The 18,498-nt window shown below is 40.5% G+C and overlaps 1 long non-coding RNA gene across 1 annotated transcript; it reads left to right on the top strand.

Moving 5' to 3' along the window:
• Positions 1–334: 334 nt before the first annotated feature.
• On the top strand, positions 335–1,519 carry LOC146693254 (uncharacterized). Its single transcript, XR_014923846.1, has 2 exons — positions 335–806; positions 892–1,519. It is a non-coding gene; the product is annotated as an uncharacterized LOC146693254 (long non-coding RNA).
• Positions 1,520–18,498: the final 16,979 nt, after the last annotated feature.

Genomic DNA, 18,498 nt, shown 5'->3' with positions numbered 1-18,498 from the left:
GTATACCCTGAATTAACGAAAACTCTGGGTTTTCGGTTTCACAAAGCGAGTTCAGCTGAAGCCTGAGTGAGTCACTATGACGACACACTCCGTGAAGCTAACCTGCCCCCTAGCAGGTTTACTACAACTAACCCTGACTGTCCCCGCCTCTTTGTCAGAAACCTGACAGTAGGAAGTGTCGGACATGGCGTGTCCCTTCCTTGAAGAGCCAGTAGATCTTGAAGCCCAAATACGCCGCAGAGCTCTCCGCCGGGAGAGAGTGATCAGAGCGCGTATGGACATTTTATCATTACCTGATGATTTCATGTGCGAATGTTACCGTTTCTCAGCACAATCAATAAGTTATTTGGATAACATCCTCAGGCCATATATTGCGCATGTGACACATCGCGGACATGCGCTCAGTCCATTACATATTCTTTGTACCGCACTCCGTTTCTTTGCAAACGGGAGCTTTCTGTACAATATTGGTGACGCTGAGCACGTTTCCAAGGCTACCGTCTGTCGGGCAGTCAGGAATGTTACAGTTGCACTGAAACGTCTCCTGCACTCGTTTGTGGTGTTCCCCGGTCATAGACCCACAAGATTTATCAAAGAGGGATTCCACAAAATTGCAGGTATCAGGATGACCAAAACTTAATTTATGATGTGGTGATACTTGAACTACTACTTAAATTTTACATTTATTTTCACGGTTCCCAGGCGTGATTGGCTGTACAGATGGCACTCACATTCCAATCATTGCTCCTTCAGTAAATGAAGGAGACTATGTGAACAGGAAGTCTTTCCACAGCATTAATGTACAGGTACATAGTTCCCTGTAGCATTTCAAACTAACAAATTATTTCATTATAGTAATGGATGCTAATTTGTGTTCTCTGCACTGTGAAGATCATATGTGATGCTGCCAACATTATCACAAATGTGGAAGCCAAGTGGCCAGGCTCTGTCCATGACTCACAAATATTCCGTGAATGTACACTGAGCACAAAATTTGGACATGGTGAGTTGAAAATACTTTAAAATATATAAAGACCAATTGCTACAGGGACATTTGAACTGAAGTGTATCCTTCTGTCTTAGGAGAGTTCACTGGCTACTTGCTTGGTGATAGGGGGTATCCATGTTTACCCTATTTGCTTACCCCTTACCCTGACCCTGAACCGGGCCCACAGCAGCGATATAATCTGGCTAATTGCAGGACAAGAGCCAGAATTGAAATGACTATCGGAATGCTTAAGGCCCGGTTCCAGTGCCTGCAAAGACTCAGGGTCACCCCAGAAAGGGCATGTGACATTATTGTGGCATGTGTGATTCTTCACAACATTGCCACAATTAGAGGAGAACACTGTCCTTCTGAACCAAACATCAGCAGTGATCCAAACCATGAACATCCTGACCCTCCCACGGACATACAAGATGGAAGCGCAGTCAGAGACACCATATGTCACAATCATTTCTTTTGACCCATCACCTCAACATGTTGAAAGACGAATAAACAGATTTTCTGTTCAACTGGCTTTATTGGTCGCCTGTATTTCCTGTACACAAAGTATTAAAAGATGTAAACCTCATAAAGTGTCTCTGTTGCTTCCTCCTCTGTAACAGCTGTCAATGTTTCTTCATTATTTTCCTGCAGTAAAGAAATAAACAACATTGCTGTTCTACTGTAAACTCATATAATCTGTGGAGTATTACTCACAACTGCATGTTGGTCTGGCTCAACAGGAGGCTGCACCAGATGCAGTACACCACCACCATCAACTGATAGAATATGAGGTTTATACAGGTCACTTATAACTTACAAGGGACCAAATGGCAATTAACAAACATATAGCACTCAGCTTACACTTTATTGTCATTATGCTCTCAAAGACAACCAAGACTGAGGGAAGGCAAAATCAGTAGGAAAATAACTTCACTACAAACAAATTCATTATGGTGAAGAGTTTATCAAATGAATGAGCAGCACTGCAGAGGTGACTGTGAAGAAAGGATGTATGCACATCATGTATTATTTAGAATTTACCCCCTATGTAGGCACTTGTGTCTTGCGGGGTTATTGACTCAGAGGATGTCCCCACAAAGATGCCTTCAGCCACAGGGCGCCCACTGTTTTGGCTGAGGGCCAACTGCTCAGCCTCTGTGAGTGGTGGTGGTGGAGGACCCCCACCTGTTTTTCGGGCCTCCGCTTTTTTTCTGTTGGCTATAACGGGTCACATTTGAGCATACAGAGTAAGCAAATATGTACTTGTAATGTGCTCAGATAATTTCAATAAGTGCTTACAGAAAGACAATTAATGTAGCCTCTAACTGCAATCGATTTACATCGGACAAACAGACCAAGCACTATGGCTCATAATACAATTACACCTTACCTGTTTGGACTATATTTTTATATTTCATTTTTACTTGCTGCCAGGAACGTTTGGGGCCTGTTGGGTTGCACCTGCGCTCACATCACATCACAACATAAAATGTATAAAATAACAAATAAAATAACATATGATAAAATAACGTGTTAAATGGGTGGAAATCCCTAGATCAATGTTTATATTAACACTCACGCATTGACTCTGTCGGCTTTGTTTTGCCATGCATGCTCCCTTTCTTTTGCAGCTGAGGCTGTGTTACCTTTTTTTCTGCAAAATTTGCATGTTATCGGCATATGCTGCCATTAGAATTTCGGCCTCAAGCGCCGTAAAATACATTGACCGCGCCTTCTTTCCCTCCGTCTCCATGGTGACTCGCTTACTCTGTGCTCCGCTTATCAGGGCTTTATGTATCCTCGTGCGCGCGCTTAACTTGGGGTTAAAGCAACTCTGCGTTGATTGAACTAATTGTTATCAGCCTTTCTGAAACCGAATATTCCGAGTTGGACAGTTCGGGGTTACTCAACCCTGAGTATCGTTTTTCACTCTGAGTTTTCTAAACCGGCTTCCTGAAATAGGGCCCAGAAGTTGACAAGAATGGAAGTTGAATGAAAACACCGGAAGTTGAATGAAGACAACAGAATTAGAATGACAAGAACGGAATTAGAATGAAAACAAAAGAATTTGAATGAAAAAACAGAATTAGAGTGACAAGAATGGAATTTGAATGAAAACACCAGGGCCCTATTTCAGGAAGCCGGTTTAGTGGAAAAACTGAGTAAGTATACCCTGAGTTAACGAAAACTCTGGGTTTTCGGTTTCACAAAGCGAGTTCAGCTGCAGCCTGAGTGAGTCACTATGACGACACACGCCGTGAAGCTAACCTGCCCCCTAGCAGGTTTACTACAACTAACCCTGACTGTCCCCGCCTCTTTGTCAGAAACCTGACAGTAGGAAGTGTCAGACATGGCGTGCCACTTCCTTGAAGAGCCAGTAGATCGTGAAGCCCAAATTCTCCGCAGAGCTCTCCGCCGGGAGAGCGCGTTTGGACATTTTATCATTTCCTGATGATTTTCTGTGCGAACGTTACTGTTTCTCAGCACAATCTCTAAGTTATTTGGATAACATCCTCAGGCCATATATTACGCATGTGACACATCGCGGACATGCTCTCAGTTCATTACATATTATTTGTATTGCACTTCGGTTTCTTGCAAACGGGAGCTTTCTGTATAATATTGGTGACGCTGAGCACGTTTCCAAGGCTACCGTCTGTCGGGCAGTCAGGAATGTTACAGTTGCACTGAAACGTCTCCTGCACTCGTCTGTGGTGTTCCCCGGTCATAGACCCACAAGATTCATCAAAGAGGGATGCCACAAAATTGCAGGTAGCAGGATGAACAAAACTTAATGTATGATGTGGTGATACTTGGACTACTACTTAAATTTTACATTTATTCTCACGGTTCCCAGGCGTGATTGGCTGTATAGATGGCACTCACATTCCAATCATTGCTCCTTCAGTAAATGAAGGAGACTATGTGAACAGGAAGTCTTTCCACAGCATTAATGTGCAGGTACATAGTTCCCTGTAGCATTTCAAACTAACAAATCATTTCATTATAGTAATGGATGCTAATTTGTGTTCTCTGCACTGTGAAGATCACATGTGATGCTGCCAACATTATCACAAATGTGGAAGCCAAGTGGCCAGGCTCTGTCCATGACTCACAAATATTCCGTGAATGTACACTGAGCACAAAATTTGGACATGGTGAGTTGAGAATACTTTAAAATATATAAAGACCAATTGCTTCAGGGACATTTGAACTGAAGTGTATCCTTCTGTCTTAGGAGAGTTCACTGGCTACTTGCTTGGTGATAGGGGGTATCCATGTTTACCCTATTTGCTTACCCCTTACCCTGACCCTGAACCGGGCCCACAGCAGCGATATAATCTGGCTACTTACAGGACAAGAGCCAGAATTGAAATGACTATCGGAATGCTTAAGGCCCGGTTCCAGTGCCTGCAAAGACTCAGGGTCACCCCAGAAAGGGTATGTGACATTATTGTGGCATGTGTGATTCTTCACAACATTGCCACAATTAGAGGAGAACACTGTCCTTCTGAACCAAACATCAGCAGTGATCCAAACCATGAACATCCTGACCCTCTGTCAGGGACCAAGCAGTAAAGCATAAAGGACACCGGTGGTTTTAATTCAAAAAACGGGTTTTATTGACCCAAAAATATGAAAATATATTTAACAAAGCCAAAACTTAAACAGGCAGACCAATAAAAGAGGTCAACTCAACAGACTAAACTCAAGCTAATAATTAACAAAACCTCAAACAAACATATGGTAAACTGACCTGCTGAAATGACACACAGGGGGACTTAAATACTGGTTTAGCTAAACCAAATGACACACACGGGGGAAAACAAGATGGCTGCCATATAACCAACTAATACAAAACATTTAAACAAACATGAAACACCCCCCAGGCAATGAAGCATGTGGTGCAATCCAATTAGGCTGTCAGCAGTACTTCAGGTCTCCCAGCCCTTTGCCACACCTTTTGCCAGACAGGAGGAGACACCAACCCCCAGGTAACATGTGTGGCATGCCATCACACACCTCCCCTCTTCAGAGCTCTCGCTGGAACAGCGAGAGAGATAGTCAGCAGTAAGGTTCTCCTTGCCTGGTACGTGGTGGACAGTGAATCGGAATGGCTGTAAGGCCAGGTACCAGCGGGTAATTCGCCCATTTGTGTCCTTCATCTGCTCAAGCCACTGTAGTGCTTTGTGATCAGTTTCCAAGGTGAAGTCTCTTCCCAGTAGATAGTAGCGGAAGGAGTCCAGGGCCCACTTGATCGCTAAGGTCTCCTTCTCTACTGTGGAATACCGAACTTCCCGTGGAAACAGTTTCCGGCTGATGTAAGCCACTGGATGGCGGCCTTCCATGGTTTCCTGAAGGAGGACAGCTCCCAGGCCCCGATCTGAAGCATCAGTCTGTAATATGAATGGTTCATCAAAGTTGGGACTGTACAAAACCGGTTGCTTACTTAGTGACTGTTGTATGTCATGAAACGCTGCCACTGCCTCCTCTGTCCACTGGATGTAATTGGGGGAACGTGATCCCGTCAGGTCTGTGAGCAGAGCTGCCCTGTTGGAGAACTGAGGGATGAAACGACGGTAGAAACCTGCCATGCCCAAAAAGGATCTCAGCTGCTTCCTTGTTTGGGGCAGGGGGGATGATTCCATGGCCTCGATTTTGCTGACTTGTGGCCTGATAACCCCCTTGCCGATGACATGGCCCAGGTATTCTGTCTCAGCAGCGGCGAAAACACACTTTGACGGATTCACCGTCAACCCAGCTGAGTGCAGGTGGTCCAGAACAGTTCGCAGGTGTTCCACATGCTCCTCCCAGGTGTTGCTGTGGATAACAATATCATCCAAGTAAGCAGCAGCAAAGTCAGAGCAGTCATGTAATACCTGATCCATCAGCCGTTGGAAAGTTGCTGGAGCTCCATGTAGTCCAAATGGCAAGACTGTAAATTGGAAAAGCCCCCATGGTGTTCTGAATGCTGTGAACTCTCTGGACCGTTGAGTGAGTGGGACCTGCCAGTAACCCTTACACAGATCTATTGTGGTCAGGTACCTTGCTTTTCCCAGACGTTCAAGTAGATCATCAATTCTTGGTGTCGGGTAGGAGTCAAACATGGATATGGAGTTCAGGTACCTGAAATCAATGCAGAACCTCATACTCTCATCCTTTTTGGGTACCAAGACCACAGGGTTGCACCATTCACTCTTAGATCTTTCAATGATCCCTAGAGATAGCATCAAATCGATTTCCTTCTTCAATGAAGGCAGCAGACGTTCTGGGATCCTGTAACTTAATCGTCTCACAGAGGCACCTTCTCGTACCACAATATCATGTTCGACAATGTCAGTTCTCCCTGGATTCTCTTGAAAGACTGCTGATTTACACATTTCTCTCACCTGCTGCTGCTTGTCCTCTGGGAGATGGCTGAGATCATAATCTAGAGAGCCAGCAGGTGGTAGATATTGCTCATCTGCTTCATCTTCTTCAGGCACTCGCCGTATGAGCATTGCATCCGCCTTGTGTTCAATACGCTCCACCCACTCCTTCAGAAGGTTTATATGCAAGACCTTGCTGGAGCGCAACTGCCCTGGGGTGGACACCTCATATGTGGTGGGTCCCAGCTTCCTCATGACTTCAAATGGCCCCTGCCACTTTGCCAACAATTTGTTGTTGTCACTGGGGAGGAGCACGAGCACCTTTTGTCCTGGCTCAAACGCACGCTGACGAGCAGATTTATCATACCAAGACTTCTGCTGCTGCTGGGCCTCCACCATATGTGATTGAGCAAGTTCACCCATTTTCTCCAACCGTTCTCTCATCTGAATGACATAAGACAAAATGTTCTTGGATCCCCCCTCCACCTTGTCTCCCTCCCAAATCTCCTTTAACAGAGTTAGAGGGCCACGAACCTCATAACCATACAACAGCTCAAAAGGTGAAAAACCTGTGGAGGCTTGGGGGACTTCTCTATAAGCAAAGAGTAGATATGGCAGCCATTGATCCCAATCGTTACCACTGTCGTTGACAAACTTCCTGAGCATCTGTTTCAATGTCTGGTTAAACCGTTCTGTCAGCCCATCAGTTTGAGGGTGGTATGGTGAAGTTCTCAGACTCCGGATGCCCAACAACTGATAAACTTGCTTTAACAGAGTAGACATGAAGTTAGTGCCTTGATCAGTTAGTATTTCTCGTGGAAACCCAACTCTTGCAAAGAACTGCACTAAACAAAATGCAATGGGCTTGGCCTTTATAGATTTTAAAGGGAACACCTCAGGATATTTTGTGGCATAATCTGTTACAACAAGCATGTAACGATTTCCTGCTTTGCTCCTCTCAACAGGCCCTACAATATCCATTCCAAGACGCTCAAAAGGAGTGCCGATGACAGGGAGAGGTTGGAGTGGAGCTCTATGGGGGATTTTAGCAGATGTTATCTGACACTGTGGGCAACTTTTACAAAACTGAGCCACATCTTTGCTAAGACCAGGCCAGTAGAAATGATGTTTGATGCGAGCTGTGGTCTTGTGTTTACCAAGGTGGCCAGCCCACGGAATAGAATGCCCTAAGGTGAGAATGGCGTTTCTGACCTTCTGGGGAACCACCAGCTGCAGCACCGACCCCTGCTGACGATAGAGAATGTCATTTTGCAAGATGTACTCACTGTTAACCTGCTCCACTCCAGGTTCCTTTTCTTTGGCCTTCCGGAAAAGAGATATTAAAGATTGATCAGATTTTTGGAGTTCAGCAATTTCAGTTGGAATATTAAACCCTAGGGGTGACGGTGTTGGCTCAGCGTCTGTTAGTGTATCCACAGGTGAAAATTTGAATTTCTCCTGCCTTCTTTGTCTGCGGGTCTTCCGTGGCTTCACCACAGTTGTCTCAAACTCCTCATTAAAAAAAGGCAGGGCACTCAGGGTCTCAGAGTGGGTACTGACTTGCTTAGCCTGAGCTCTGGTAACAGCTACATTGCACTCCTCAGTCTGCTCAGACTCCAACAAATCAAAAAGCACAGGAAGGTCACACCCTAACACGGCAGAGTAAGGCAAACTGTTCACAACACCCACATTCAGCAGATACATCTGGTCCTGAACTTTAATGTAGATGTCAGCTGTCGGATATCTTTTCTCATCTCCATGGACACAACAGATTGAAATTGTATCACTGGTGCGAACAATATTAGGTGGGGCAAAATCTGAGTGAATAAGAGACCGAGAACTGCCAGAGTCAAGAAGGGCATTGAGTAGAACCCCATTCACTTCAATCTGGCTCATTTTGATGGATTTGTCACTCTCCTGCTCAGGATCAGCATTAGAACGAGGAGCAAAACACATTTGCACCATTTTAGCAGAATTTCTTGGGCACATAGGTTTTGTATGGCCCTCTAATCCACAAAGATAACAAATGAGCTTCTTACCAGAGGCCTTTGGTGGTCTAGTGGTAGACTGAGAGCTCTTACTGGTGCTTGTATTTGCTGAATCCAGATGGTTTTGCTGAGGTATCTTCCGGGTGTCCCTCGATACCTTCCATGCATTATGGCTCCATGCTTGCCCCTTCTTTCTGGCAGCAACAAAAACATCAGCTAACCGAGCCGCTTCCATTGCTGAACCAGGGTTGTGTTCTCTGATCCAAACCTGAAGCTCAGGAGATAACATTCTGAGAAACTGCTCCAAGATTATAGTTTCACCAATGTCATGAATAGTTTTACCCTTTGGCTGGATCCATTTCCCATAAAGCTCCTTCAGTCTCGCATATAGCTCACGAGGGCTTTCATCTGGTTGAACGTCCAGGGATCTGAATCTTTGCCTATATGTTTCAGGGTTAATGTCATATTTTGACAGAATAGCTGATTTCACTTTATCATAGTCTAATGAATCATCAATGTCCATGTGAACATAGGCACCTCTAGCTTTACCAGTAAGCAAGGGTATCAAATGAAAAACCCAATCTGACTTCTGCCATCGATAAGCTGTAGCCATACGTTCAAATGTGATCAGGAAATGTTCAATATCATCAGCTTCAGTTAATCTTTCCAATCTGCCCTCTATTTGTAGGGGAAACTGAAATGCTGGTGAAATGGCTGGATTGGAATTAGTCATAACTGGTTCAGCCTGGGCCTGCTGAACAGAGGAAGAAGGATGAATATCAAACTCTAATGATTCAGAGCGAGCTTCTGCAGAATCTGATGGTGATGTTCTGACTTGGATTTCTGACTGCAAAAGTCTAAACTGATGTTGAAAGGCTTTAAATCGCTGTTCTTGTCGTGCATTTAACTCACTCTGTTTTGCATCCCGGATGTCCTGTTGTTCCATGTGAGCATGTAGCATATTGACTAGATCAGACAAAGTAGGCTCCTTTTCAACTCTCTCCACAACTTCAGTGACTCCTGAGGCTCCATTTTCCTCCTCTTCGCAGGTTTGCTGAGCAGATCCCTTTTTCTTTTCATTCTTGCCACCACGATGCATTCTTCCTCCTCATGGGGAAAAACAGAAGAAAGAAAAAAAGAAAAAGAAAAAAGACCTGTGTCCAATACTGGATGATCCCACCGCTGCCACCAATTGTCAGGGACCAAGCAGTAAAGCATAAAGGACACCGGTGGTTTTAATTCAAAAAACGGGTTTTATTGACCCAAAAATATGAAAATATATTTAACAAAGCCAAAACTTAAACAGGCAGACCAATAAAAGAGGTCAACTCAACAGACTAAACTCAAGCTAATAATTAACAAAACCTCAAACAAACATATGGTAAACTGACCTGCTGAAATGACACACAGGGGGACTTAAATACTGGTTTAGCTAAACCAAATGACACACACGGGGGAAAACAAGATGGCTGCCATATAACCAACTAATACAAAACATTTAAACAAACATGAAACACCCCCCAGGCAATGAAGCATGTGGTGCAATCCAATTAGGCTGTCAGCAGTACTTCAGGTCTCCCAGCCCTTTGCCACACCTTTTGCCAGACAGGAGGAGACACCAACCCCCAGGTAACATGTGTGGCATGCCATCACACCCTCCCACAGACATACAAGATGGAAGCGCAGTCAGAGACACCATATGTCACAATCATTTCTTTTGACCCATCACCTCAACATGTTGAAAGAAGAATAAACAGATTTTTTGTTCAACTGGCTTTATTGGTCGCCTGTATTTCCTGTACACAAAGTATTAAAAGATGTAAACCTCATAAAGTGTCTCTGTTGCTTCCTCCTCTATAACAGCTGTCAATGTTTCTTCATTATTTTCCTGCAGTAAAGAAATTAACAACATTGCTGTTCTACTGTAAACTCATATAATCTGTGGAGTATTACTCACAACTGCATGTTGGTCTGGCTCAACAGGAGGCTGCACCAGATGCAGTACACCATCACCATCAACTGATAGAATATGAGGTTTATACAGGTCACTTATAACTTACAAGGGACCAAATGGCAATTAACAAACATACCAATCACCTTACACTTCATTGTCATTATGCTCTCAAAGACAACCAAGACTGAGGGACGGCAAAATCAGTCGGAAAATTACTTCACTACAAAATAATCCATTATGGTAAAGAGTTTATCAGATGAATGAGTGGCACTGCAAAAGTGACTGTGAAGAACGGATGTATGCACATCATGTATTATTTAGAATTTACCCCTTATGTCGGCACTTGTGTCTTGCGGGGTTATTGACTCAGAGGATGTCCCCGCAGAGATGCCTTCGGCCACAGGGCGCCCACTGTTTTGGCTGAGGGCCAACTGCTCAGCCTCTGTGAGTGGTGGTGGTGGAGGACCCCCACCTGTTTTTCGGGCCTCCGCTTTTTTCTGTTGGCTATAACGGGCCACATTTGAGCATACAGAGTAAGCAAATATGTACTTGTAATGTGCTCAGATAATTTCAATAAGTGCTTACAGAGGGGAAATTAATGTAGCCTCTAACTGCAATTGATTTACATGGGACAAACAGACCAAGCACTATGGCTCATAATACAATTACACCTCACCTGTTTGGACTATATTTTTATATTTCATTTTTACTTGCTGCCAGGAACGTTTGGGGCCTGTTGGGTTGCACCTGCGCTCACATCACATCACGAAATCAAATGTATAAAATGAAAAATAAAATAAAATAAAATAACGTGTTAAATGGGTGGAAATCCCTCGATCAATGTTTAAATTAACACTCACGCATTGACTCTGTCGGCTATGTTTTGCCATGCATGCTCCCTTTCTTTTGCAGCTGAGGCTGTGTTACCTTTTTTTCTGCAAAATTTGCATGTTATCGGCATATGCTGCCATCAGAATTTCGGCCTCAAGCGCTGTAAAATACATTGACCGCGCCTTCTTTCCCTCCGTCTCCATGGTGACTCGCTTATTCTGTGCTCCACTAATCAACTCCGCGTTGACTGAACTAATTGTTATCAGCCTTTCTGAAACGGAATATTCCGAGTTACTCAACCCTGAGTATCGTTTTTCACTCTGAGTTTTCAAAACCGGCTTCCTGAAATAGGGCCCAGAAGTTGAAAGAAAACAACATAATTTGAATGAAAACAACAGAATTAGAAGGAAAACAACAGAATTTGAAAGAAAAAAAAAGAATTAGAATGACAAGAATGGAAGTTGAATGAAAAAACCGGAAGTTGAAAGAAAACAACGGAATTTGAATGAAAAGAACTGGATTAGAAGGAAAACAACGGATTTTGAACGAAAACAACTGAATTAGAATGACAAGAACAGAATTTGAATGAAAACACAGGAATTTGAATGAAAACAACAGAATTAGAAGGAAAACAACAGAATTTGAAAGAAAAAACAGAATTAGAATGACAAGAATGGAAGTTGAATGAAAACAACTGAATTAGAATGACAAGAACGGAATTTGAATGAAAACACAGGAATTTGAATGAAAACAACAGAATTAGAATGAAAACAACATAATATGAATGAAAACAACATAATTTGAAAGAAAAAAACAGAATTAGAATGACAAGAATGGAATTTGAATGAAAACACCGGAAGTTGAAAGAAAACAACAAACTTTGAATGAAAACAACAGAATTAGAATTAAAACAACAGAATTAGAATGACAAGAACGGAATTAGAATGAAAAGACCAGAATTAGACGGAAAACAACAGAAATAGAATGAAAACAACATAATTAGAATGAAAACAACAAAATTTGAATGAAAACAAAAACATTTAAATGAAAAGAACTGGATTATAAAGAAAATAACGGATTTCGAACAAAAACCAAACGAATTAGAACGACAAGAACGGAATTTGAATGAAAACACAGGAATTTGAATGAAAACAATAGAATCAGAATGAAAACAAAAGAATTAGAATGAAAATAACTGAATTATAATGAAAAGAACTGAATTAGAAGGAAAATAACAGAATAAAAATGAAAAGAAATAAATTTGAATGAAAAAACAGTATTAGAATTAAGAGGACAGAATTTGAATGATAAACACAGAATTAGAATGACAACAACGGAATTGGAATGAAAACACCGGAAGTTGAAGAAAACAACATAATTTGAATGAAAAAACAGAATTAGAATGACAAGAATGGAAGTTGAATGAAAACACCGGAAGTTGAAAGAAAACAACAGAATTAGAATGACAAGAACGGAATTTGAATGAAAAGAACTGGATTAGAAGGAAAACCACGGACTTTGAACGAAAACAACTGAATTAGAATGAAAACAACATAATTTGAACGAAAACAACTGAATTAGAATGACAAGAACGGAATTTGAATGAAAACACAGGAATTTGAATGAAAAGAACAGAATTAGAATGAAAACAACAGAATTAGAATGAAAAGATCAACATTTGAATGAAAAAACAGAATTAGAACGCTAAGAATGGAAGTTGAATGAAAACACCGGAAGTTGAAAGTAAACAACAAAATTTGAAGGAAAACAACGGATTTTGAACGAAAACAACTGAATTAGAATGACAAGAACGGAATTTGAATGAAAACACAGGAATTTGAATGAAAACAACAGAATTAGAATGAAAACAACAGAATTTGAAAGAAAAAAACAGAATTAGAATGACAAGAATGAAAGTTGAATGAAAACACCGAAGTTGAAAGAAAGCAACAAAATTTGAAGGAAAACAAAAGAATTTGAATGAAAACAACAGAATTAGAATGAAAACAACATAATTTGAATGAAAAAACAGAATTAGAATGACAAGAATGGAATTTGAATGAAAACACCGGAAGTTGAAAGAAAACCACATAATTTGAATGAAAACAACAGAATTTGAATGAAAACAACATAATTTGAATGACAAGAATGGAAGTTGAATGAAAACACCAGAAGTTGAAAGAAAACAACAAAATTTGAAGGAAAACAAAAGAATTTGAATGAAAACAACAGAATTAGAAGGAAAACAACAGAATTTGAAAGAAAACAACAGAATTCGAATGACAAGAACGGAATTTGAATGAACACACAGGAATTTGAATGAAAAGAACAGAATTAGAATGAAAACAACAGAATTAGAAGGAAAACACAGGAATTTGAATGAAAAGAACAGAATTAGAATGAAAACAACTGAATTAGAAGGAAAACAACAGAATTTGAAAGAAAAAAACAGAATTAGAATGACAAGAATGGAAGTTGAATGAAAACACCGGAAGTTGAAAGTAAACAACATAATATGAATGAAAACACAGAAATTTGAATGAAAACAACAGAATTGGAATGGAAAAAAAGGATTAGAAGGAAAACAACAGAATTTAAAAGAAAACAAAATAATTTGAAAGAAAACAACAGAATTAGAATGACAAGAACTAAATTTGAAGTAGAAAAAACAACATTTGAATGAAAACAACAAAATTTAAATTAAAAGAACTGGATTAGAAGGAAAACAACTGATTTCGAAGAAAAACCAACAAAATTAGAATAACAAGAACGGAATTTGAATGAAAACACAGGAATTTGAATGAAAACAATAGAATCAGAATGAAAAGAACTGAATTAGAATGAAAAGAACAGAATAAGAATGAAAAGAACAGAATTTGAATGAAAAAACAGTATTAGAATGAAGAAAACAGAATTTGAATGACAACAACAGAATTAGAATGACAAGAATGAAATTTGAATGAAAACACCAGAAGTTGAAAGAAAACAACAAAATTTGAATGAAAACAACGGAATTTGAATGAAAAGAACTGGATTAGAAGGAAAACCACGGACTTTGAACGAAAACAACTGAATTAGAATGACAAGAACGGAATTTGAATGAAAACACAGGAATTTGAATGAAAACAACAGAAGTAGAATGAAAACAACAGAATTAGAAGGAAAACAACAGAATTTGAAAGAAAAAAAAACAGAATTAGAATGACAAGAATGGAAGATGAATGAAAACACCGGAAGTTGAAAGAAAAAAACAAAATTTGAAGGAAAACAAAAGAATTTGAATGAAAACAACAGAATTAGAAGGAAAACAACAGAATTTGAAAGAAAACAACAGAATTGAATGACAAGAATGGAATTTGAATGAAAAGAACAGAATTAGAATGAAAAGATCAACATTTGAATGAAAAAACAGAATTAGAACGACAAGAATGGAAGTTGAATGAAAACACAGGAAGTTGAAAGAAAACAACACAATTTGAATGAAAACAACAGAATTAGAATGACAAGAACGGAATTTGAATGAAAAGAACTGGATTATAAGGAAAACCACGGCCTTTGAACGAAAACAACTGAATTAGAATGACAAGAACGGAATTTGAATGAAAACACAGGAATTTGAATGAAAACAACAGAATTAGAATGAAAACAACAGAATTAGAAGGAAAAGAAAAGAATTTGAAAGAAAAAAACAGAATTAGAATGACAAGAACGGAATTTGAATGAAAACACAGGAATTTGAATGAAAACAACAGGATTAGAAGGTAAACAACGGATTTCGGACGAAAACAACAAAATTAGAATGACAAGAACAGAATTAGAATGAAAAGAACTGATTTAGAACGAAAAGAACAAAATTTGAATGAAAATACAGTATTAGAAAAAAGAGAAAAGAACTTGAATGAGAAAAACAGAATTAGAATGACAAGAATGGAATTTGAATGAAAACACCGGAAGGTGAAAGTAAACAACAAAATTTGAATGAAAACAACGGAAGTTGAAAGAGAACAACGGAATTTGAATGAAAAGAACCGGATTAGAAGGAAAACAACAAAATTTGAATGAAAACAACAGAATTAGAAGGAAAACAACAGAATTTGAAACAAAACAACACAATTAGAAAGACAAGAACGGAATTTGAATGAAAAGAACTGGATTAGAAGGAAAACAACAAAATTTGAAGGAAAACAACAGAATTAGAAGGAAAACAACAGAATTTGAAACAAAACAACAGAATTAGAAAGACAAGAACGGAATTTGAATGAAAAGAACTGGATTAGAAGGAAAACAACGGATTTTGAAAGAAAACAACAGAATTAGAATGACATAAACGGAATTTGAATGAAAAAACAATAATTTGAATGAAAATAACAGAATTAGAATGAAAACAACTGAATTAGAATGACAAGAATGAAATTTGAATGAAAACACCGGAATTGAAAGAAAACAACAAAATTTGAATGAAAACAACAAAATTTGAATGAAAACAACAACATTTGAATGAAAAAACAGAATTAGAATGACAAGAATGGAATTTGAATGAAAACACCGGAAGTTGAAAGAAAACAACAAAATTTGAATGAAAACAACAGAATTAGAAGGAAAACAACAGAATTTGAAAGAAAACAACAGAATTAGAATGACAAGAACAGAATTTGAATGAAAACAACAGAAATAGAATGACAACAACAGAATTAGAATGACAAGAATGGACTTTGAATGAAAAGAACTGGATTAGAAGGAAAACAACGGATTTTGAATGAAAACAACAGAATTAGAATGACATAAACGGAATTTGAATGAAAAAACAATAATTAGAATGAAAACAACAGAATTTGAATGAAAAAAACAATAATTAGAATGAAAACAACAGAATTAGAATGAAAACAGCTGAATTAGAATGACAAGAATGGAATTTGAATGAAAACACCGGAATTGAAAGAAAACAACAAAATTTGAATGAAAACAACAAAATTTAAATGAAAAGAACTGAATTATAAGGAAAACAACGGATTTCGAACAAAAACCAAACGAATTAGAATGAGAAGAATGGAATTTGAATGAAAAGAACAAAATTTAAATGAAAAGAACTGGATTATAAGGAAAACAACGGATTTCGAACAAATACAGACAGAATTAGAATGAGAAGAACGGACTTTGAATGAAAACACAGGAATTTAAATGAAAACAATAGAATCAGAATGAAAACAAAAGAATTAGAATGAAAATAACTGAATTAGAATGAAAAGAACTGAATTAGAAGGAAAAGAACAGAATAAGAATGAAAAGAACAAAATTTGAATGAAAAAACAGTATTAGAAAGAAAACAACAAAATTTGAATGAAAACAACAGAATTAGAATGAAAACAACAGAATTTGAAAGAAAACAACAGAATTAGAATGACAAGAACCGAATTTGAATGAAAACGACAGAAATAGAATGAAAACAACATAATTTGAATGAAAACAACAGAATTAGAATGACAAGAACGGAATTTGAATGAAAAGAACTGGATTAGAAGGAAAACAACGGATTTTGAACGAATAACAACAGAATTAGAATGAAAACAACAGAATTAGAATGTAAAGAACTGAATTAGAATGAAAATAACTGAATTAGAAAAAAAACAACAGAATTTGAAAGAAAACAACAGAATTCGAATGACAAAAATGGAATTTGAATGAAAACAACAGAATTAGAGTGGAGACATGGCGGGGGAGGACACTGGACAGACCCGGTGCACCTAAACGCGTAGTGAGGGTGTGCTGGGAACGTCTAGCAGAGGCCCCAGTCCGCGAGATCTTCAACGCACACCTCCGGCAGAGCTTCAACAGCATTCCGAGGGAGACTGGGGACATTGAGTCTGAATGGACCATGTTCAGCGTCTCCATTGCCGAAGCTGCTGCATTGAGCTGCGGCCGCAAGGTGGTTGGTGCCTGCCGTGGTGGTAATCTCCGAACCAAATGGTGGACACCAGAGGTGAAGGGAGCCACTAGGCTGAAGAAGGAGTCCTATCGGGCTTGGTTAGCCTGTGGGACTCCGGAGGCAGCCGACAGGTATCGACAGGCCAAGCAGAATGCGGCTCGGGCAGTGGCTGAAGCAAAAACTCGGGTGTGGGAGGAGTTCGGAGAGGCCTTGGAAAAAGACTTTCGAACACGGTCGAATGCCTTCTCCAAGTCCACAAAACACATGTACACTGGTTGGGCAAACTCCCATGCACCCTCAAGTATCCTTGAGAGGATAAAGAGCTGGTCCAGTGTTCCGCGACCAGGACGAAAACCACATTGTTCCTCCTGTATCCGAGGTTCGACTAGCGGACGAACTCTCCTTTCCAGCACCCTGGCATAGACTTTCCCAGGGAGGCTGAGGAGTGTGATCCCCCTGTAGTTGGAACACACCCTCCGGTCTCCCTTCTTAAAGATGGGGACCACCACCCCAGTCTGCCAGTCCAGGGGTACTGCCCCTGATCTCCACGCAACATTGTATAGGCGTGTCAACCAGGACAGCTCTACAATGTCCAGAGCCTTCAGGAACTCGGGGCGGACCTCATCAACACCAGGGGATATGCCACCAAGGAGTTGTTTAACTGCCTCAGTGACCTTGCCCCTGGAAATTGGCGGGTCATTCCCCTCATCCCCAGACTCTTGCTCCTCCTCGGAAGACATGTCCTCGAAGTATTCCTTCCACCACCTGACAATTTTCTCAGTCGATGTCAGCAGCGCTCCGCCAGCACTATACACAGTGCAGGTAGAGCACCGCTTTCCCTTCCTGAGACGCCTGACAGTTTGCCAGAATCTCTTGCAACGGACAACCGTTGCAAGAGCTTGGTTCGCATTGCCGGCAATAAGTCGGGCTTGTTCCCAGTGGGTGATGGGCTCTGCCAGGGCTGCCCTTTGTCACCGGTTCTGTTCATAATTTTTATGGACAGGATTTCTAGGCGCAGCCAAGTGGCGGAGTGGGCTTTCACTTTGGTGGCCTCAGAATCTCATCTCTGATTTTTGCAGATGATGTGGTTCTGTTTGCTTCATCGGGTCTCCAGCTCGCACTGGAACGGTTCGCAGCCGAGTGTGAAGCAGCGGGAATGAGGCTCAGCACCTCCAAATCTGAGGCCATGGTTCTCAGCCGGAAAAGGGTGGAGTGCCCACTCCGGGTCAGGGATGAGTTCCTGCCCCAAGTGGAGGAGTTCAAGTATCTCAGGGTCTTGTTCGCGAGTGATGGGAGAAGGGAGCCGGAGATCGACAGACAGATTGGGGCTGCAGCTGCAGTAATGCAGACGCTGCACCGGTCCGTCGTGGTGAAGAGGGAGCTGAGTGTAAAAGCAAAGCTCTTAATTTACCGGTCGATCTACGTCCCTACCCTCACCTATGGCC

The sequence above is a fragment of the Copadichromis virginalis genome, linkage group LG14 (genome assembly GCF_057382275.1).
Source record: "Copadichromis virginalis isolate Kocher_CV1m ecotype Utaka linkage group LG14, C_Virginalis_male_GT1.1, whole genome shotgun sequence".
NCBI lineage: Eukaryota > Metazoa > Chordata > Actinopteri > Cichliformes > Cichlidae > Copadichromis > Copadichromis virginalis.
Note: the sequence above shows the minus strand (reverse complement) of the source record. Positions and strands in the feature narration are given on the sequence as shown.